Genomic DNA, 24427 nt, shown 5'->3' on the forward strand with positions numbered 1-24427 from the left:
GGGTTTTTTTTTTTTTTTTTTTTTTTTTTTCCCCGCTCTACACTGAGTAGTTTGGAAAAGAGAATTGCAGAGAATTCCTGACATCTCTGCTCTCTGGGGAGAGGTTGTGTCTTTGCTAGATATCCCTATTGAAGTGGCTTCTATTATGTACATTATGCATGGCACTATGGTGGGCCTACATCATGTAGAAAAAAAAAAACAAAATAAAGAAACATTTCCTCAAAGACCTCTTGAAGTAGAACAGCATTTTTCTGCCTGGGTTTTAGACCCAGAGTATTTTCTGTAATGCTGAGCATCCTATTTGAGGCACATGAGCATTTCTGTAACTAAAAAGATGTTTGACATTTTATTTTACTTTTTTTCTTTTTAAACTATGAATCTTACACTTACTTTTGTGCATGCCACTTTTATATCTGAGTATCTGAAAACTTCTGCAGTCTGATACAACCACCCTTCCTAATTTGCTTGTTGACTTTTGTGCCTTTATTCATAAAAAGACCGTGTCATTTATGAATGTATATAAAGGAAAAAAAAAATCTTTCTCCAGATATACAGAAGAATTGCACTGATGTCTGTTATTTCACTTTTCTTCGAGTTTCTGTATTATGTGTTATCTCCTTTAGATAAGCTAGAAGAACAGACAGTAAAAGCATAGAAACAGACTAGATATAAGGTGGAAGTACATTTTTGGTGCTAAATAAAGAGGAATAAGATATTTAATGAGACACTAGCATGCAAAGCACTTGCAAGGAACCATGCCAGAAGCTAATCAGTACAATTTCTAGATGTTAGCCACAGTAAACTTGGCAAGCATCTCTAGAACATTTTGGTCTGAAAGATGATTTGTATTTTCAGAGTCTTTGAGAATAAAAGATTGCCTAATCAGAGACATCCTAGTCATTGTTTGGCAGAAGTTAAGAGTCTTGAAACAGTAAAAAGGAAAACCAAAACCACACACACACAAAAGCTATTTCTGAGCATTTGCCAGGAAGTAGCTGTATTAAGAGAAGTCACTGCCTTGTCAGTTTCTGAGACGTCTGTAATCTCCTGATTCAGAGCTTTTCCAAATTGTCAGGAATCTTTTAACGGAAGATTAAACTACCATACTCATGATTTGCTGAAGAAATCTCTTATTCAGAAATTTCAGTCGCTCATTCACAGCAGTCATCCTGCTGTCATTTCTATATTGTTTTCAGCTACTCTCCTTTAAAGTTGCTTAATCACATTTCCTTGTTCATTAGTGAGAAGCTGATGAGCCTTTTAATTATTTATTCTGACAAATTCAGATGCAATAGCCTGCAGTTGCTTTCCTGCCCCGTGATTGGAGAGAGGAAGTCGTGTTGCCAGGGTCCCGTATTTTTAAGTAGCAGAATAGGTTGTGATTAGGTCTGATGTCACTGAAAACCTTGTAGAATAACTCTCAACAATTTGAAGTTTGTTCTGATGGAAAAAGGGATATATTCAGAAAGTAGCTCTGATTTATTTTTATTTTGTTCAACAAAATTATCCATATTATGTCCTGCATAAATCCAGTGCTTACCTCATCTCCCTCTCCCTTCTAGGTAAAAGAATCTGAGGAAGAGAAAATAAAAACCAGAACAAATCTTTGGTCTCTAACATGATCTAAGGACTTGCATTATTGCATCTAGTACCATGTTTGGGGTGACAAATTAAAACTCATTTCTTGACTGAGCCTGTCTAAGTTAAATGAGAAAGTGATTTTCTGTATTATGTTTTACTTGGTATTTATTAGCTTATTGCATTCCTGCATTTTATCTTCTCTCTGTACAGAACTCAGGTTTTATGAACAACTCCTTAACTCTGAACATTTAGAGACCCTTTCCTAGCTACATGTTTGGGAATAAAAGCAGTAGCACATCTTAAGCCTTTTGGAAGATTTACAGTTTGCAAAATCATTGATACGTCATCTTGAGAAGGTACTGAGAAGGACTCAAGTGCCCTGGCGCCCTCTCGATTTATGGATTTTATTCCCTATCACTGCATTGTTTCATTAAGATGAGTTGCATGTAGTTCCTCCTAAAAATTATTTTAAAATTAAGAACAATTTATGTATTCTATAATTTGGATCAGAATTAATGTGATTTCTAAATTACACCAAATGAAGTCCATCTAATACCATTCACTGTATTTATGTGTGTTATATGTATAGGAACACATTCAGCACAAAGAATGCTCACAGTCCACAATCTGGACTCATTAATGACTTACTTCTTCCCATGACAGAAATGTAAAGACTTCTCTGTTAAAAGGGAAACTCTTGCATTTCTGTTGATTAATATGCCCTTTATTAATTTTTCCCCATGTGTATGTTTTGACATTACATTAAGCCAGACGCGATCATTTAATTAATTCTTCTTCCTAATAGCACCAAATTTTTCACACTGTTTGTTGCCACAATAAATGCCATATATTCTTGCAGTGGCAAAGTCTTCGAGCAGAAGAGATTAACAAAGATAACTTGTGCTTCTCTGTACTTGTACTCCCTCCCAAAGTATTCTAGGAAACCTGTGGAGATGCTGTTAAACCTCCTGTTGCTGATGAATGTTTGCACACTACAGCATCCTGTCAGGTTAGCGCCATCTCAGACCTACAATCCCATCCTATACCTCAGTTTGTATATTGTTATGGAAACTGTTATGTATACTGTTCCAGTATGGAAAATTCAGAGTGCCAGTGCACTGACTAACCCACAGATAAATTTACAGTGTCAGTTCTTCCATAGGACTTGCATATGTGCATATGCCTATCCACTGAGACTGTGGGACAGTTCAACCATCTGGAAGAGAAGGGTAAGTTATGTCACATTTTCAACGGGGTGTAAACTATGTGCATTCAAACTATGCACAATTGTCATCATGGTATTGTAAATCCACTGCTTGGCTTGTCTGGTGATAACATCTTGTATTTGCATTATCTCTAATCAGTGAAGAAGGAGATAAACAGATGTCCAATAAGTATTCAGTAAAGAATGCCTTTGAGTTAGTTTTGCATTTGAGTTGGTTTTGCATTATGTAAATGGTAAACATGTAATGGCATATCATCTCCTCTCTGAAAGAACCGGGATTCCAGCAGCCCAAATGTTCAAATGCTAGTTCTTCCTGAAAGAACTGTAGACAAATAGGCATATGTCAACATCTGTAAAAGATTTTGGATAAAGAGATTAAGGCAAAGCAGATACTGAAATTGAGCCTCTAGAGTGAAAGCTCTGATGTTTAAGGTTTTCAGACTTTACTCAGAAACCTCTGTGATCTGCATTCCAATACATTTTTATCTCTCTTATTATGAAAAACTAAATACTGGAGATAAGAAAGAAGAGAGCCATAAATCAAACATACAGTTATTGTTCTAACTTGCTGTGAAAAAACCACAGAAATCGAGGCTTAAGTGAACAAATTCTCTGTCGCTCCAGTAAATCCATGTATATGTTTGGATAAGAAAAAGATCAATCTGATTCACTATTCTTCAATATCACCTAACAAAAGCAATAGAGGCAGATAAATGATGAGCTGAAATCTTAGCAAACCAATCAGCAGGAAGTAAAACCAAGATGTAGCCACCTTCTAATAGATCCCAAACAAGACAGATCACTGTGTGGGACCTGTGAGTTAATGTGCTAATGAAGCCATGGAACCTGGAAATCCTGCCAAACATTTGGAGCCCTTCCTTCACTTCCTCCAAGAAGCGTACATTAAGATTCATTTCTGAGCTTTTCTTGGTGTTCTTTTATGCGTAGAACTGAATGTCTCTGACTGAAATCTGTCATCTACTTACTGTTATTCTGCCCAAAAAAAAGACTATCTCTTGAGGACGAACTTGGCAATCATAGCTTCATATATTTCCTTCGCAAATGTGAGTGCTTTGGCTTAAAACCACACAAAACAATATTCTAAACTTTGCTTTTTTTAGCAATCCTGTTTCAAACAAAACACTGCAAACATAAAAATGAAATATTCATAAGATGATCCAACCCCCCACCCCCAAAGTGCAACCCTGAAATGCTATAAATAGAATACAAGAAAAGGAAATAATGAGAAAAAAATATAATCAGCTTGATAAAAAACATTCATCACTCATCCTTTGTTATAGCTTCTACATTTATCAATAAAAATAATAAATTTACACATTCTTGGTGGGTTTTTCCCTCCTAAATTATGAAAATAGCTGTCCTAAGTCAGACCAAATCTTGCTACTGCCTGTTTCCCAGAGTAGGAGTAGCAGATGTCTAGAGGAAAAAAATATATAAAAAATGTATGTAATTTCTATTGTAAGTTACCATGAAATAAAAAAATATATAAACAAAGCCACATGAAAATGAGCTCACAGGTAGGCTAACAGCAATTAAACATTGCTTTTAAAAACAGAACTAAGGGTAGAAGAACACCTCATGGAACTTTAGCATTAAAATTAATACATTGACATTTCCATAGAGTCAACAGAAAAAAGCTCTTCTGATGTAATAGCATTGCAGTATTGGTCATTACCAAATCTCATTCACTAAAATTCAAAATAAAACACTGTAAATGGCTTATCATTCAATTCATAAAAATATCCATCATCTACACTCACAGAAAATGTGTAAGGCATGAACAGATTGCAAACCCATTGTTCATAGTGACTCACATGACCAGTCCAATCAACTATAAAACACACATCATAAACATTGGTTTGGGCAACACAAAGTGGGGTGAACCACGACCCTTCCTTGAGCTGAGGTGACTGCATGTGTGAGCAAAACGCGTAAAATCTGTGTCCTCAGATGTCACTGGTATTTGCAATAAAATAATACCTTGTCATGCAGGCTTCTTTCTAAAGTTAAGATGTAACAAACAGAATTACAGAGAAAGAAAATTTCAGTTATGAAACTATGTATTTTTTTTTCTGAAAAGTATATAGTTCTGTTTGAAAACACATAATGAAGTGGCAAGAATCCATCTCACAAGATCAGTGTCCAAGTTGAAACTTCAGAGGGACTCCTGCAACCTAATTATGTACCTTCTGTGTGTCCAAAACAGAGAACCATGTTACACTCTCAATAGTACTAAATCCATGCAGAATTCAATGGCTAATAGGGGGGACCTTTTACTCTCTCAACACTAATTCTTTGCATAATAGCTTAAATCCTTTTATTCTCCTCGTTCTCCCACACCATCTCAATAGTTTAAGACTGTGGGAAGCAACTGCTTAATCCTCTATTCAGAATGTTATACCGAAACCAAACATGAAACACATATTCAGTGTTTATCTTAACGAACAGAAGGCTCTTTGATGCCCCATCTCCCACTTCTTTAGAGCAGCTAATTCAAGCTCTGTTTTCACACAGTGAGGGAGTTTGAAGTCTTTGTTCTGAATAAAATCAGCAGCATATTCTGAAAGAAGCAGTTCCTGATTTTCAAACATTATATGAGGAATACTTTGCTTTTTTTTTTTTCAAATTTCTTGGGAGTAGCATAAGAGCAGGGAAGTTGTACATGCCAGCTGTCTGGCTCACTTTTAGTATAAATATCTTAATTACAGGTACAATTCAATTTCAGTTAACTGCTTGTTAGACTAATAGCTATCTAAGTATTCAGGTAGCTCCAGGTAGGATAAATTTAGTTTACTGTTTGCTATTATGAGATTTCTCTTTTGAGCAAGTGGAGGGTATGTGTATCTGTCCATCCTTTTTTCTTCCATGTGCCCAAGCCATACTCTCAGCATAGATAATAATTTCAGGATGACTTTACAAATCACAAAACTAGCAACATAAAAGATGACTGGGGAGTCTTTCTTAACAAGGCAGAGTGCTTTGCACAACTCATGGAAGCAGCATTCAAACTGAACCTCTGGAGAGAGCCCACAGAGGATTCTGTGAGAACAACAGAATCATCCCTGAAAGTATGTATTTATGCGATACTAACATTTTACCTCTAAAGGCTTTATCTCCCAAGGTTCTTCTCAGTCCAGCAGAACAACTTCTGCTTATGATTCTGTCATCTTAAGGACAAAATGCAGGAGAAGCCTGTACTATAAAAGCATATGAATTCTCCTGGCAGCTGTTAGAAACCTGAATGTTACATACAGGCCTTTTTTCTGCTTTGTTATAAAAGTGTCTCTGTCCTCTGTTTAATGGAGCCTGCTATGGACAATTCCTTGAAGTCAGCATGTGAAAGCTTTAATACTGATTTTTTCCTGATATTTTTAACTCTCAACAACTAGTCTGCTAATGTAAAGCAGAGCATCTTTGTCTCATAGCTACATAAGATGGGGCAGTAAGTCTTATGTTTTCAAGTCAGTAAGACTAATTCAGGTCTGACTTTGCATGAACAATTATTTATTTATTTATTTACTTACTAACTTACTTATTCAAGTCAGCAACAACTTTCTAAGCACTGCAAAATAGCTGGAGCAAAACCTTTGTCCTCTTCTGCTCAGTCAAAGACTGATACTATCATCAGGCCTGCAGTTAAGCATAATTTTTCCCTCAAATAACTTTTCTGTAAGACCCAGCCACCAGTGCTACTTGATGGTCTCATGACTTTCTAATGTCTCCACAGTTTTGTGAGTTGTTTGTTTTTGTTTTCCCCTGAGGGGAGCTGCAGACCAATGGATAAAACAACTTGCACTAAAAATAAGCTGAATATAAAGATAAATTCAAATTTTTTTTTTGTGGGAGGAAAACTCTTCCTCAGCACCAAGAGAATTCTTTCTTTAAAATATTATGAAAACCCAGACAGCTTCTTTCTTTTTCTCCCTAAGATGAGAGATCCCAATCTAAAGCCTTGCTAGGACATAAATCAGTTCTGCATCAAAGCTCACCATGCCTGCATTAGGTGAAGAAGAATGGTTAATGCTGTGCCCAGAACTCACACCTCAGTACCCATTGGTTTGACTCTACCTCCCTATGGGTTTTGTATTAGTAAAACTTTTAACATTTCTGGAATATTTCTGTCAGTGAAACACTTTGGTGCCCAAGGCAGCATATCGATTTGCAGTACAGATTTTCCCTAACTCATAATTTTGGTTGGACACCTTTCCTCCTTTTCTCTGACAATCTCTGAACCAAGGCTGTTGCTGCCAGTGTATGAAGTAGTGGGGATACTCCACTTCTGCTCTTGTGCAGCCTTTGAATCCCACTCTCTCTAAGTCCCCACAGAACTTTCCCATCACAGCAATACAGAAAATACCATAAATTCATTTAATCAAATCAAGAATCACAATACACTAAATGAAAAGTTTCCAAGGACAACTTCTAAAGCATGATGCTGACTACTGATGGAGCAAGGAAAAAAAAATCACTCAATTTTCCCATTCTCTATCTGTAACATTCAGGAATACAGGAAGTCAGTAAAATAATTTTTATCCATTATTATGAAAAGAACAATATTCTCCTTAGTGAAATTTTGTATTTATTGACTTTCATATTTTTCTGATAGCCTGAAAGGATGTTTTGCCATTTGTTTTGCATTCTCAGACTAGGTCTCTGCTGGTACTGTTATTATAATACTACCATGGAAGGAATGGTGACATTTATGAAATGGAGGTAATAAAGCAGATACAATGAATTCTAAAAACTGCCCTGAAATTTCCTTTATTTGATGCCTTAATCATAAGTAAACATGCAGTCAATATTGAAAAGTGCTCTGGGTTCTGTGATCTCATGCTAAATTGAATCATAACAAGACTTGCCCCAGGCTTTTCAACCAGGCCAATTATTTTAATAATTATGTGTAATAACACCACAAAAGAGACCTATAGCTAACATTTCAGGAATCCCTGAATTCTTTAGTTTTTCTACTATGGTTTTTATTGACTCTTCCCTCAGGTCACAGTATTAACTCTGCTTTGTTTCAGTCACTGTTCTTGTGAGGACCAAAAGGTGATCCACTGACACACCTTCCCTCATGTGGCTATCTTTTCTTACTGGACATGGAAGGGTCAGATCTCCTGAAGTTCACTGGTGAGTTTGTGAGATGTGTGAACACACATACCATTTCACAGACAGTAAAAGGGTAAACTGAGAGCAAAAAGTGCTACTTTGGCACAATGTCACACACTTTCAACACACAGGTTGAAGCAATGATTTTACAAATCCAGACTCACTTCTCAATAGCTAGTTCAATAAAAGTAAGATGCCAGTACTTCTTAAAGTATAGCCATTGCTGTGGGACACTCAAGTAATAACTTCTGTAAAACAGCATCAGAGTTTTTATAAGCAGAATGTCCTGCAGTGTTAGCTGGCATAAATTAACTTTTGGCAGGTTGTCATTACATTGCTCTTTCCTATGAGCTTCTGAAACCTACTGCACCTAGAAGATTGTATAGTCTTCGAGTCATGGGGCTGATGAGCAATATGATAGTGTGGTGGACAAAGACTGACCATCTGTAATTTTGTAAGCACAGAATAGGTATTTTATCAATTGTAAGTTCAGTGAGCAGATCTACTAAACAGAAGATTGGAAGAGAAATCTAAGGCAGAAAATATTAACATTATGAAGTAATTTATTGTAGTTTTTCTTCCTTTTAAAGACTGTAGGTAGTGTGCATCAGAAAAAATAATCACTCTTGGTATTATATCAGCTTCAAGAAGCTATAACACAAAAAATCAGTCAAAATCTGTACTTCAGATTCAGTTCAGAAGAGGTGAAGTATTTCAAGACATGAGCAATTCTTATGTGTTCCACTTGCTGCCTCATGCTGTAAATCAGGACCTACGGTAAACTAGGGAACTGCCTCTGAACACAGACTTAGACAAGGTTAAAAGAAAACACTGATGTGAGGAAGGCATAGGTGAAGGATGAGTGCTACCAACTCAGAGGGAGCCACTGTGAGGGAAGAGAAGCAAGGCAGCATGCACTGAGAAAGCCTTGGCCTTTTCCTATGGCAACCCATCACACCTGAGCTCTGCAGAAGAGAGGCAAAAAGAGTAGAGGCTGCCGCTGTTCTATCAAATGAGGGACTTTGCAGTTAAGGTGTAAACAAACGGTTTAAAAGAAACCCTTTTCTCCCATTGTTTCCATTTCAGTTATGTTTTACAATAGCAAGGCTTTAGAAATGAAGGTCCAGCTTGAAGCACTGTTCACAAAATTCCCTTTCCTTCAGGTAATAAAGAGAAGGCACAATGGCAGAAGTTCCCTTCCCACCACGTAGTAATGAAGCTACAATCCTCATGAGGAGTGGGGGTTCCAGATTCACTTATGTCTTCCCTTGAGGGTCTTCAGACTCTAGTTTGACACCAGGCACAACAATAAAACAATTTATTTTACTTCCCTGGCTTCTTTGGAGCTGTCAGTTTTTTGAACACTTTTTCTTACATCCTGACACATTATTATGGTAATATTGGCTACTGCTCTTCAGACTGTTCTATGAGATCCATATTTTAAGATGTTACAGAACACTATCAGGGCTAATGAAGGGAAAAATCAGAAATACAGCTCTTCTTGTGGTTTTTTGTTATTTAGGTATTATCTGCCCTGTATTTCTTTCTTTCTTTTATACAGCATATTTGCCAAAGATATCTAGAATGCCTTTATTTGATAAATGGAAATATTCAGTGAACAAAGCAATTTAAGGAAATAAATGCACAGATAATCCTTATTACTTTCTTTTTCATTCCTGCCCCACCAATGAAAAGTGAAGTCTTGCTATTGTAAATTAAAAGTATGACCATGAAAAGACTTTCATATTTAAAGTATCATGAAAAGAAAATCTTCAGAAATTACTCAGAGTACATACATCCATTATGCCTGACAGACACTGAGTGTTACTATTGTCAGCAAAGAGAGTTGACACAAGCTTAGCTGCATAACCTTTGGCTACACAGAGATGCTGAGCAACATGAGATATGCAAATTTCATAACATGCAGCAAAGAATCTGCTTTCATACCTTAGCCTTGAATTACAAAAACTTGTTGATGAAATATATTCATCTCTTTCTTTTTTTTCCCCTTCTTGAAGGATGTTTATCTCAGTATATGAGATAATTTGAATGGCTTCAATGGCACACAAGACCTCCTCTTAGGCAACATTGTCTTGGCTTAGAGTCTCTAGCTGAGCAGTCAGGAGCCCTGTTTTGCAGTTGAAATTACTTAAGCCTATCAAAGACTACTATTTAGTCTAGTTCATTTATTAAGTGCAACAGATATTCTTGTCTGAGTTGAATTAAACAGAATGGCTATTTCAGCCTGCCCAAGCTTCTAATATTTCCCTTGATTCAACCTCTCTACTATTCTATTGACACAACCTTTCTGGCCTGACCAGGCCTCTGGTAGTCTTACATACCTAGATGATGATCCTACAGGCATTACATCACCCTACTGAGGTACTTCACAAGAGACAGAAGACACCTAATTCAAAGCACCAGCCAACTTCAGGCCAATTAGTACTACAGTCATTAATCAAACTGTTCAAACATTTGACTGTAAACCCAACAGGAAAACTTTTATAATTAAGAAGTGTGAATTTAAATGCATGGCAATGCATTTAAAGGCTGCATGTATCAAACATTTGTGTGGCTGCATTTCATGTGGAACTAGTATATTCATTCACCTCTCTGAAACTCTTCTGCCTTCTTGGATATGGCAGGATATGGGGAAAAGCAATATGCAAACAATCAGCTCTGTTTCCTTTCATGAGAACAGTAACAGTCCCACAATTTTGTGGGTTCCCATCTGCAAAATCTTTTACTAGTACTCAGTGACATTTTTCCATGAACCTCCTCAATAATTTTTAGAGTTCAAGAACATCTTCAATTTTATTATAAATGGTTTGAACTTACTGAGCAATTTTCAATGGGAAAATTCTACTAAATCAGTGAGATGAACGGACATCAACCTTAGTGTATTACTTTATTTTAAGGTGTCCAAAAGGGACACCATGATCAGATGAAGCGGTTATCGGATAACATTATCTGGGATAGTGATATGGATTCTCTACTCTTTTCCATTTCATTGCAATACCCTTTATGACTCTCACTGGAGATCCTTCTCAAAGGAGAAGGCATCGATACAAATACAAAGAGAGGTTAGAAAGAAGCAGGATGAGCTGGCCTTCTGTGACCATGGCAGGCAGTCAACTTGAACTCCCTAGGAGACACAAAGCAGTACTGACAGCTACATAGCACGTCCTTTTTTAAAAAGGTGCTGAAACTTCAGTGGTTGGGAACTGGTCTGGGAGGTTTTTTACACTGGTTAGCAATTTTCCTTTTTCTTGTCTTCTTCCCTACTTCTTAAGACCATGCTTTCCAGAGTATGAGGAGACATATCATGTGACATACCTCTTGCTTTCTAATAGTATTGTGTTCTATCTCTTTTTTTTTAATTTCCTCCTAGCTATTCTGATATCACAACCTCCACATAGTGTTGAGCAGTAATACAAAAAACTATTTTTTTTTCTCAAGAGAGACTCTCTACTGTCCCAGAAAGTTTTACTTTCTCACATGCCAACTTAAGTTAGATGTTAGATTAAAACACTCTACATACAGCTGAGGAATAAACAGATAAATAAATAGATAAGTAAATAAATCTTGGCTCAAGCACTTCTTTCCTTCTGTGTCTCTGAACATGAAAGAAATAAATTGATTAATATCCTGAAGTTATGATGAATCACACAATTTTCTAGTATCGGGAGAAGTGGTGTTGAAACACTTCACCTCTCTTGAATAAAGAACAGCAAAAGAAAAAGAAAGGCACTATAAATTGAAGAGTCAGAAGCATTACAATTTTACAGTCCTGCTGAGACTTGACTCACCTGTAAGGTCAGACCAATCAATCGATCAAAAAAAGCTTTCTTTTTGAGGCCTTGACAATATGAGTCTTGCCAAAGGTACTCACTCACTACAGTTCTTCCCTTTTTCGTTTCTTTATTAGAATGATGCTGTCAAGTTTAGTATGTGATCTAATATAAAAGCTTAGATCCTTCTTTATCAGAGCAGATAACAAGAAGTGTTGGTAACAAGACAGCGTGTTGATTATTTTTTATTGAAAGCTGAACCTTGAAGGCTCACTTTTTTCAACAGCCAGAGACAGGAACCACAGTCTTTACTTTCTTCGGTAACCATCACACTTTGATGTTCTTGTAACATATGATGAGCTCTGTCACAGAGGATTTATTTGTTTCCCATGTCTTAGCCAGCTATTTCTTTTCCCTCATTTCCACAGCTCTTTATGAATAATATTCACTGAACTTGGGTATATGTTTGTTATTTTATCTGAAAATATTCTGTAAGACAGAAGTTAAACACATCACTATACTGCCTAGCTATTTTGGCTTTTTGGCTACACCAGTATTACTTTCCTCCAGATTTTATCTCTTGACCTATAGGCAAGGAAGAGATGAAGGCACGTGTAAGGGGCATCAGGCAGTTTAACAGCTGCTTGTAAGCCAAGTTAGTCAGTAGTGTATTCAGAGCCTATTAAAGCTGACAGTATTCTTGACAGCTGTAGAGCTCTCCTGCAGTAACCAGCAAGAATATCTTTCTATACCCTCTGTGCTGCTGAGATGCAGACCCACCCTTCAAGGTGTTTTGAAATTCTTCCACGCTAACCGAATGCACCCCATTGGACTTCAGCTCCTTAGTTTTTGTATTTCACTGTTTGGCAGCACAGACAGTGAGTATTTGACCCAAAGACAGAGGCCATATCAGCCTGTTTCACACAGCTGCTTGTTGAGCGGACATTTATTTAAAATTCTTCCTGTCAGTACAGAATGATCTATTAGCGCCACAAAATGGCACAATGCCCAGAGACAGATTTTGAGAATTTCTGCTTTCATGGACAGGAAGATATTTTCAAGACTAATCTATGAAAATGAGAGCAAAATATATCTTTAAAACCACTTAACACAGCAATAAAAATATATTGATTTTAAACACCTATGATGTTATTTAAGTAATGGATTGGTATCGCTACTCTCAATTTAAAAATTGCTATCTATAAAATTCTCAGATGCTATTTTCTACCCTTAGTTTTACCCCCTTCTTGTTCTCATGCTCCCCCTTTTATTAACCTCCAGCTTTTATACATTATTAAAGAAAATCAGGTATTTCATCAGAACCCATTGCTAGGGCCTAGTGCCACGGAACACCTGTGTGCTGGGATCAGCTGCCAGGGCTTTGTGATGCAGGGCTGCATCATGCCCAGAGAAGACTGTGACACTGCAGGGCCCCACCCTGGCCATGTAGGATTTGAAGGAGAAGAAGCAGAGCCCTCGGGTGCTCAGGTCCCAGGAGAGCATCTCCCACAGGAGGCAGCATCTCCCCTTGGGTGACCCTCGACTGTCTGTGGCAGAAGATGCCAATGACAGCCATGGAGATTCTTTTGGAGAATGCCACTCCCAGTCTTGGCCGAGGAGGACAAGGAACGCAATATTGAGAAAGAGCTGTCCCATGAGATGAGGGAAGAGTACCTCAAATGTTCAATGCCCTTCAAGATTTGGGAAGATTACAGCAAAAGCCAAGTGTCCCAAGATGTGTCAGAAGACCATGGTGGCAAAGAGCTGCTTGAACAGGAAGATGCAGAGGGCACAGCCACAGCAGGAGAGGCCGTCAGCAACCTGCAGAGTGTGTCTCCTGCCCTGAGTGATGCTACCAACACCAGGGATGACCCAGCCACACCCCAGAGTCAAGCACTGCCCCAGCCAGGGCAGGTCTGGCCCAGCCACTCTGGAAAGCAACACCCAGGCCACGCTGGCAGCACCACACACACCAGCGCTGGCCACGCACCTTCTACTCTTCCCTGGGAAGAGCCTTCAGCGCCAGGGGTGCAGGCAGGAGCTTGTCTGGTGCCCACCCAGCTCCTTGGGGACAGATCTTCTCCCACAGGCATTCACGCCCCAGCCCAAAGGCCACAACGCTCCCTGTCCAGGCGGGCGCTTGGGGCTCTGCGCAGGGCATTCCTTGGCACGTGCAGCCCATGGGAGCAGGAGCAGCAGTGCCCAGCTGCCAGCACCAGGCAGGAGCCTGGAGATGATCACCCTGAGCTTGAGCAGTGTTCCTCTGAGAGAGCAGCACAGGGAGGCACAGGAGCCATGGATGCAGAACAGTGCTTCAGGCACCCAGCTGTCCCAAGGGCATCCCGCTGCCAGACTACTCTTGGCCATGGCTTATTGAGACCAGCCTATGATTGCCCTTTAGACACACTATGATTAGACCTAGTTCATAGTTTTACCACCAATATTTTGCCAATATATTGCATTATATATATATAGTATATTAAACTTTTTCTTCAATAAAACTGGCAATTTGGCCCAATTAACTGAGTTGTGTGCATACAAAAATGTATTCAAATACAAAAAGCTAAGATAAATTACAGTTTTAAATTTCAGAGGATATTTTTAATTATCTCTAAGCAGGTGACAGCTACTGCAGGTATAAGAACTATCTTCCTTTCTTGACTCCAGCCTTCAGTCTTCTTTAACTTTTCCAAGCTTTGAAATTAAGATGTTCTTAATACCAGAGAAAGAGGCTTTGCATATGAAATGAATTATTAAACTCACATGAGATGCATCCATTTTGGAGATGAGGGATTGCATGAAAGAAAGACAGACTGTGATCTTTCCTTTCTTGTCACTTTCATATTAAAACAAACGCTGTATCATTATTGGAACTGGTTTGTCCAAGGTCACTCAATTGTTCAGCACTTACAAGCTGGCAGCTCATCACAGGCAGAAGCAGCATATATAATCATCATTGATGCTGGCAGTCTCCACCCTCGCTAATGCTACTTGTTCTGTCAGCCAGACCCTGGCTTGTTGCAGGCAAACGGAATTATTTTTTGAACTGTGCCTCGGATCTGCAGTTTTAAGGGAGCTGTTTGATGCTAGACCACAACTAAATACCAAATGGTGTCATGCCTATTACAGAACATGCAAGTCAACGGCTACTGTTGAATTAGGTTTAAATCCTCCCATCCACAGCTCGGCATGAATGCCGCGCCATGTGGTGGGGATCTCTGAAGGAAAGTACTTCACCTCCTCCCACATATGAAATGGCTGAAGGGCTGCCTTTTCCATGTTATTGTAGCCCCTAGAGGGGGCTCTCTCTTGGATGGCATTGATTCCATCTTCAGGATATGGGTGAATGACTCAATTACTCAGCTTCTGCTGCTATCGCAAAGCAGAACTACACAAGCAGTAGGATTTCTCTAGAGCCTCTCAGAAAATTCCCTCTGCTCTGTAAACTTCAAAAACTTTTCCCCATTTTATTAATTCTCTTCAGAATTTGTAGTTATAACTGAAACTGCTGAAACTTGACATCATTTGAATGACAATTAGATTTATTAACATGAAACCAGGTATTTGAATTTTCAGCCCAAAGATTTAAATAATTTTAAAAGATGAATATTTTGGAGATAAAAATGAATTCTGTTTAAAAGACTCATGACATTGCACTATCATTCTGTCCCCATTGATCAAAATATGTATCACCTAGTACGTCCAAAAACAGAAGAAGAAATCTAGTGTTTCACAAGATGTGAAGCCCTGAAAAAGTTTTTTCCAGAGTTTCAGCAATAATTATAACATTCTCTACTTTCAAGGGATTTTATCCCTTTATGAAAAACTTTTTCTTGAAGTAGAGATGCTTCCATTAGTTGACCCGAATATATTTAGATTTTACTCCTGAAAAATTCCAGAGGTAAATGATTTAGTACCTTTTTTAAAATTACTGAATGTTCTTTTAGTTAATATCTTACAGCTATGCTTCTTTGCAGTATCTTGACAATTCAAAATTAGCATTAATCTAAACTTTCTTGGTAAGGATCAATATATAAAACATATCTCTGTAAGTATTGTTTGCTAAAGGAAACATTAAAAAGCAATAACAGAGAAAAAAGCACTTGTTTGATGAAGGCCTGCTGGACTGCTTTTAGCAAGACACTTTTTAAAAAAAGAATTTCTGAAAGGAACGTAACCATATTTATTTAGATATCTTCACACTTTGCAATTGTGTCCATTTTATCATTATATATTTTACTTAGTCTGAGCAAAGCTCACTATCCACAGACCGCTCCTTTCCCCCCCCCTTATTATGATGTACATAAGAAATTTTAAGTTTGATGGATAAACAGGTGTATATTGCAGATAAAAGTTTAATAAATGTGCTCTTAAATGAAGATATTCTGCTTAAGAAAATTACTGCATCAACGATATATCCTTAAATTTTTTGAAAATAAAAGCTGCATTAAGACCTCGATCCTGGAAATAATTTATTACATGTCATTAATAGTTATATTCCTGTAAGAGACTACTTGTAGAAAAGCCCAATAAAATCAAATCCATTGGGCTTCCTGGCAATTACTGTGGAAGTCCAGATAGTTTAACTGAGAATTTTTCCTTTTTAGAGTTTGGGGGCATTTCGTGATTTCATATGGGATTCTATATCCAGCTCATAACTCTCTTCTAATTGCTAGCACATGGTTACCAATGTAATATAAAAGCTTTTATTTTCTATTAAATCCTTGACAGCTTTTTTAGGAAGGGCTGGACCCTAAATATTTAAGATTAATTTCAATAACCATTTTTAAATGCCCATAAAAAGCTTACAGGCTCCATTTTCTTCCCTTGCTACCATTCCCATATGTGTAGCATAGATTGATTCTTCCCCAAATGGTACAGTGACCTCATGAACCACAGGAATAACCCACCTCCTGATGCTGTGTTCATGGAAATAAATTAGAAAAATTTGTAGTGATTTAAATCAATCCTGAAGCAGATAGATAGTCTGCATGCATGAACGCCCATTTTTACCCAGGTACTGATAACCTTGTCCAGCTTTTCAGAAATGCACCAAATCACAGTTAGGGTTAGTCACTGCAAAAATTTGGTTTTAACCTGACAAGAAAAATTCAATTTCAGGTGAAAAAATCCATGTTTCAGGGATCACCTTCTTCAAGCTCAAGAGTGATTCATCCCAGCAAGCAGGAAGCCAAGTAAAGGCAGCAGGAGACTTTCATGGATGAACAAGGAGCTCGTCACTGAACTAAAAGAAGTAGAGAGGTGGAAACAGGGCCAGGTGATCCAGAAGGAATACAGAGACATGGTCTAAGCATGCAAGGATGCAATTAAGAATTTGGTGAGCGATGTAATGGGTAACAAGAAGGACTTCTGCAAGCAGAAGTGCTGTTGAGGAATGACATAGAAAAGACTACAAGTCTCGATGTCTTCTTCAACTCAGTTTTTACCGGTGAGCCTTGCCTTTAGGAATCCCAGGCCCTGAGATCAAAAGGAAAGCCTAGTCCAATGACAACTTACCATGACTGGAACAGGATCATTTTATTGAACCCTTAAAATAAACTGGGCATAAACAAGTTCATGGGTGCTGACAGGATGCTCACATGAGTGCTGAGGGAGCTGGTTGCTGTCACTGATAATCCTGATAATCTGTGAAAGAACATGGTGACTGGAAGAAGGTCCCAAAGACTGGAGGAAAGCAAGTGTCACTCCTACCCTCAAGAAGGGCAAGAAGGACAATTTAGGGAATTACAGGCTGGTCAGCCTCACCTCGGTCCCTGGGAAGGTAATAAAGCAAATTACTCTGGAAACCATTTCCACATACATGAAGGACAAGAAGGTGATTAGGAACAATCAGCATGGATTTACAAAGAGGAAACCATGCTTAAATAACCTCACAGCCTTCTTCAATGAGATGACCAGTTCGGCAAACGGTGAGAGAGCAGTGGATTTTGTTTATCTGGACATCAGTAATTTTCGACACTCTCTCCTGTAAAGTCCTCAAAGACAAACTGATGAAATATGGGTTAGATAAGTAGAAAGTGAGGTGTACTGAAAACTGGCTTAACTTCCAGGCTTACAATGTTGTGATCAATGGCACAAAGTCTAGCTGGAAGCTAGTCACTAGTGATGTACCCTGGCTGTTTGCAACTTCATTAATGTTAACAACTTCAATTTGTTAACAACTTCTTTAATGATTTGGACAATAGGACAGCATGCACACTCAACAAATTTGCAAATGATACAACTAATGATTGTCCTGCCAACCAGAGGGACCTTTACAGGCTGGAGAACTGGAAAGACAAACTCATAAAGATCAACAAAGAGAAAGGCAAAGTCCTGCATTTGGGTAGGAGTAAACCCAGGCACCAGTACTGGTCAGGGTCTGACTGGTTGGAATGCAATTTTGTAGAAAAGGAACTGGGTATCTTAGTGGACAATAAGCTGCTCACAAACCAGCAATGTGTCCTTGTGGCCAAGGAGGTAAATGGTATCCTGGGAAGGAGGTAAATGGTATCCTGGGCTATATTACACTACTGGAGGTGATCCTTCCCCTCTCTTCAGCATTGGTGAGGCCACATCTGGAGCAATGTGTACAATTCTGAGCTCCCCAGTACAAGACGTAGTGAAATGAGTCTAGTAAAGGACTACAGAGATGAATAAGGGACTCAAGAGTCTCTAATATGAGGAGAGGCTGAGAGAGCTGGAACTCTGGAGAACAGATGTCTTGGCAGGGATATACTCAATGTGTATAAATAAACAAATGAAGGGTTGTAGAGAAGATGAAGCCAGGCTCTTCACAGTGGTGCCCAGTGACAGGACAAGAGGTAATGGGTACAAACTGAAACACAGGAGATTACACATTAACATCAGAAAAAACTCGCCAGGGAGCCCTCAATCTTGAGCTGGGAGGGCTCTTGGTTTTCATTCCACTGAGCAAAGCAGTTAGTCCCTATGTGGGCCTAGAGGAGACATACAGACTCATTCAAGCAAAAGGCAAAAAGCCTATCTATTTATGCTGCTAGTTTAATTTTCCAATGATATATTTGTTGTTCTTTTACATGGACACAGTGACTAACAGCTTTAATAACCTTTGAGTAGCCAGACTGAATTATAAAATTTAACCTCTCTGAAAGGAAAGCAGGGTTTCTACACAACTGATCAGGAAACAGAATTCTGTCATATATGAAAGTCTAAGATACTAAAAAGTAATTCTGTTTTGAATTGCAAATATAAAGTCATGCGAAGTGAAAATTTTTAAAAGTCACTACACAGTTCATGCCAATGAACAAACATCTTAATAACTTACAAAAAGGTTTTAAGGATGTAGTTGCCAGAGTTGCTGAAGATGTTGCACTCACTGGCCTAGAGAATCGTCTTTTCATCAAGTATGTTCTGAGTGATGTAACTCAAAAATTCACCATGTTGTCTTGTTTTGATTACTGAAAACTTCTAAAGTTAGTAAAAAACCACATCTCATTAATTACCTTTGAGAGCAGCTAACAAGATGTATGAAAATTAATATCTTTTAAACTATAAGAAAATCAGATGAATCAAAATATTTCCATACCTTCTAGGTACAAGATCAGTGAAATTTTTTACAAAAGAAAACCCTAAAACCTCAGAAATTACACATTTCCACAAAAGATTTAAATTTCACAAAAATAAAATATCAGAGAATAATTTGGTAGCAAATAAATTTCTGTCCAATACATCTGCAAGTGAAGGTTACATCAATGTCATCAAGAAGTTTTGCAGCAGATTTAGCTCTTTCTGGAGTTACCATTCTGAGATTTGGTAGACTCTTAGTTAGCCAGAGCACACAAAAAAGAAGGAAAATCAGTTTCTGGATTTGAACAGTTGAAGCAAAGGTCTTACAAGTCCTTGGGAATGTGCCTCATCACAAACCACCATGGGTTGTGGGACAAGGAAGATTGATGTCAACTTTTCTTTCTAGCTGTATTCTACCAGGCTTATCAAATAGAAAAGAGGCTCCTATGACTTCTTATGGATTTAGTGGAAGAAGGGAATCACCTATGTAAGATATCAGCTCATAGCAAACCATGTGGTCCTTATGTATTTTCCACATTTCCTGGAAGCATAGCTTCAGTAAACAGAGGTTGCTTGAACATTTCTCTTCACCCAGAGGGTGGTTGGACATTGGAATAGGCTCCCCCGGGATGTGGTCACATCCTGACAGAATCCAAGAAGAGTTTGGATGATACTCTCAGGCACATGGTGTGACTCTTGGGGATGGTCCTGCGCAGGGCCAAGAGTTGGACTTGATCCTTGTGGGTCCCTTCCAACTCAGTATATTCTGTGATTCTGTGGTTATTGCTGAGTTAAAGGGGAAAAAAGGTTTTTCTGGAGAAAACAGTTACATCTCAGTTAAAGCCAAGAACAGAAAAATCTGAAACTAACAAAGTTTCTTCCTTATAGAGAAATCCTCCCCTGTGGTGAACTATAGAGTAAAATATCTATTTCCTAGTAAAACCCTTCCCATAAAGATCTGTAGGCTACGGGTAACTGGATATAAACTACGCTAGTTCCAAGGTTATATAAGTTGTAATAAATCCTGTACAGCTTCAAAATACAGGTGTCCTAATCTCATTTGTGCCTTTCTTTTTTTTTTCATTTCATATGCTCCAAGTTCATTACTAAACACAGGTCATCCAGACTTGTGTTCCACCTACATCAGCTAACTAAAACTAACCTGAGGTTTGTTATTTATACATTAATTTATGGAAATAAGTAATAAGATATTCAAAGTATCGTGAAACTTTGGCATTGAGCAGGCTCAATTAAGATGTGAATACTAGATTAACTTGATACATTTATTTGGAGAAGAGTGTTATAATTTAACTGCATAGTGCAGTATGGTAAATCCAAAAATTTCTACTACTGCTAGTCAAGTCACACTGAGATACTAATAACTAATAAGAACAAAAATAAAGTAGAAACAGTAAGTACAGCTGCAACAAATTCTCAAGGTAGTCTCAAGGCTCCTGGCAAGAGGAAGATGCATCTCAGCAGTTCTCACCACTGGAAAGCAATGCCAGCCTCTGTCACCAGACAGTGCAGAGCCTGGCATTGCACTCAGCAGTCTCTGCTTGAGCATTCTCTCCAAGGTCCTTACAGAATTTAAATGCTTATTCCCTCACCATTAGCTGATGGACACTGACAAAACCTGCTGAAAAATCCACTGATCACAGACTGCTGATGCACTTCTCCAAAATATCTGCCTAGTAAAGAACCGCATGCACACAGACCAACACAGATGACTCTCAGTCATTGTTTATCCCTGTTCTTCCCAAACACAAACCCTTTAGCCCCAGAAACACATAGGAATCACACAATTATTAAACCCTGCTATTTCATCTGCTTTTTGCTGCTCCTATCTAACCTCTCACAAACATCAATAAATCCAATCCAAGTATCTCAGATTATATCCATTCCCTTTCAAGGAGGCATAGAAAGCAAGTGAGAAGAGGAGACAGAAGGTACCACTGCTCAGCAGCTCCTCTAGGGAAAGTAAGTCCTGCAGCAACTCAAGAGAACACTGACTGGTCAGTGGAGTTGGAAAACGTTGGAATAAGAGTTCATAGAAGCCCTTTTGTGAGTCACAGGCACACACCATTCTTCCCTACTCATGGTTTGTTGGGGTTTTTTTAGAAGTATGCAATGTTACACTGGCTTTGAGGTAGAAGGAAAACATTGATAACATTGTCAACATTATAATTTTCTTCCCCTTGGTCCCCTGCAGGTCTCAGTTCCCTTTTAAATTTGAGCCCAGGAGAAGCTTGCAAAAATTGCTTCTAACTCTCTTTTGACTTGAATGTAAGTCACAAAGACAAGAAGGTACTAAAAGATTGTTAACAGGAAGAATGGGAAGTAGTCTCTAAGTATCTCCTCCACCCTGTGCTGTAAAGCAGATCTGGATGTTTTCTTTAAATCTCAAGGCACTAACACTGCTTCATAGCCATTCTGCCAGTTTCATTAATTGCACTTCTATTCCAATCACTCCATAAGCGTACTGTAGTTATAATCTGGCTATTTATCCTAATGTTTGATGTTTCTGACTCACATAAATACATTATGTTTGAATGCAGAGAAGTACTTTGCATGACAAATTTGAGATTTCTGCTGGAAACATCTGACTGAAATTTATTTTCACTATCCATAGGGAATAAGCCTCTGCATTATTTGATTGTTATTCACATTTTGGTAATCGCATTACGAACCTCTACTAAGAAATGAAATGGCAATGTGCCTTTTTTTTTTTTCCTCTAAGAGCAAACGTCTCCCTCCCCCTCCCAGATGCACAAACCTTGAAAAAGCATTAGAAAATTAAAAAGCCAACAGAAATAAAGTAATGTATCTGCATTTGAATATTCATTAAAATACGGCTTTGCTTAGTCACTGATTGCCATTTGGATGATGCATGATACTTAGGCAAGCTTAATGCAACAATGGGAATTCGGTCTTGTGTTTACAGGATGAGTGTAGACTTTAATAGACAGATTCCTAATGGTGCTCAGCTGCCCTAATTGCATTAATATTGTTAGGCCATAAACCACTTTACATCAGTTGGTGATATGACTTTTTGTTGTAAATAAGATTTCAGAGAAATAGTAATAGATTTCATTTCTGCATTTTATTTAGATCCATCTTCGTATTCCTCATTCTATCCAACAGCTGCTCTACCTACAATAGTGCTTATACTAAGCACCACATGTCTGAGTTGTCCAATGGAGTTATTTGCCCTTGGCATTGTTTGCCCTTTGTTACTGTGTTGTAATATATACTCTTCTCTCCCAGAGACTTCCTCTAGCAGATCCTGCACTGGTAGAAAATTTACTGCATTTTATCTCATTCTGTATAACCATTATCAAACATCACGAGCACAAGAAAGGATGACACAAAAACATCTCTGGGCTACTAAAACTCATGAGTCAAATTCATTTCTTGTTTCACCTCACAAATCACAGCGATCTGTTAATTGTGTCCCCCACTGCTTTTAGATTTTATGAGCATCAAATCACAGCAAGTTTTTTCTCTGGAATTTGTTGAAAAAAACCCCAACAAAAACTAGAACTGAACAAAAAATGCTGCCTCTACTCTTACCCTTTTTAACAGTTTTCTAATCTGAATATCTGATGTTCTTCCTGCCCCTTGACCATTTGGCAGCAGCTGAGAATCTCCTTTGCTCTGTTATACCATCCTGAAAAACCTATTGATTGCTCTTCCACCAACTAACTAGCAGTAAGCCCTCATTTTCTGTATTCAGAAGAAAAGTGAACATAAAGTCATGATGGAAATGGAAACGAGGCTGCTTTGTCAGTGTGTGATGAATGCACAGAGCTATCTAGTTTGCTCACCTGATACTTCTTGACTTGTTATCAATGTAATGTCCACTAGTCATGTAGTGTGTATTAGTGCCAAAGACAGATAAATGGCTTAATAATGCAATGAAAGCGATTAATAGGAACATGTCAACCCATTTAACTGGATAATAATTATCTTCACAATATGTTTCTCACAATTAAACTAGCACAATCCAAACATCCACATGCATTTCCCATATCATGAAAAAGATATTCTCGAGTTTGAACTTCATTGTGTTTCTTAATAATGGGATGTACTCAGCAGTTTGACGGCCCAGATCAACAGTGTATGTTGGCTAGTGCAAGGGCCCCTCATCGATCTTTTGCACACATGGTAAATTAGTCAGACAAGAGCAGCTTGCAGCCCCCAAATCCTTTTAATGTTATTGTTCTTATTGAATTAAGTGGCATTGGAACAATTGGATTGTCCTCACAGTTCCTTTTCCTGTTTTTCCCCCCCTTTCTTGAACACTGGTCTAATTCTCCTACTGACTTTCTTCTAAGAATAGCAAAAGCCCTGTGGAACAGCAGGAACATGAGGCACTATGGGAATGCTTTAAACTTGGCAAACATTGAGAAACCAAACATATATGGAAAAACACGTTTTGTGTTCTGCTAAACAGGGGTTTAAGTTCATACAAGCATTCTTCTTTTTTTTTTTTTTTGTTTAGATAAGCAGAGACATGTCCCTAAAGGAAGTCATTGATTATTTTAGTCTCTGTTCATGTGTGCACTCATTTGTGCTGCCGCTCATTGCTGAGCACCCTCCATTTCTGTGGACATACTCATGTGATGAAGTAATCAGGACTGCCTTACACATTTTGGATTATATGAAACAACTGATTTATAGAGTGGCACTTGAGTATCTTCCACAATATTGTCCAAGATAGTCCACGGAGCTTTTGTTCTCCACCCTCCACCCATACCATCTTAATATAAAATTATTGGAGACTTTATGTCTCTAATTCCTTTGGACCTGACTCATGGTTTTTTAGATTATATTAATATGTAATTCAAGCGTCTGCTTAGCAGCTTCTGTCAGCCTACACAATACACTGCCTATAGAAGAGACTAAGGGGCCAGAAGTGGACAACTGTAACTGTCACCCATAGCCCTAACAAGGACTGTGAATTTGAGCATTCAGACACAGCATTTCATGATTTTTATTTATGGAGACAGGGGTTGATGAAATCTCCGTTAGTAGGCTGGACTGCCACCTGCCTGAGCTCAGAAGTAGGTATACTGACTACTCACCCTCTAGGCCAAAATTTGGGGTGTACATCTGGAAAGAGAAATCTCTTAATCACTTAATCAGCAGT

General features: G+C 38.3%; 1 protein-coding gene across 3 annotated transcripts in view; it reads right to left on the bottom strand.

The window, feature by feature from the left end:
• MOCOS (molybdenum cofactor sulfurase) overlaps nt 1-24427 on the bottom strand; it is a 215894-nt gene that overhangs the window by 54886 nt on the left and 136581 nt on the right. The gene's annotated exons all lie outside the window — the stretch shown is intronic.

This window comes from Lepidothrix coronata, unplaced genomic scaffold (genome assembly GCF_001604755.1).
Source record: "Lepidothrix coronata isolate B3197 unplaced genomic scaffold, Lepidothrix_coronata-1.0 Scaffold47, whole genome shotgun sequence".
Lineage (NCBI taxonomy): Eukaryota > Metazoa > Chordata > Aves > Passeriformes > Pipridae > Lepidothrix > Lepidothrix coronata.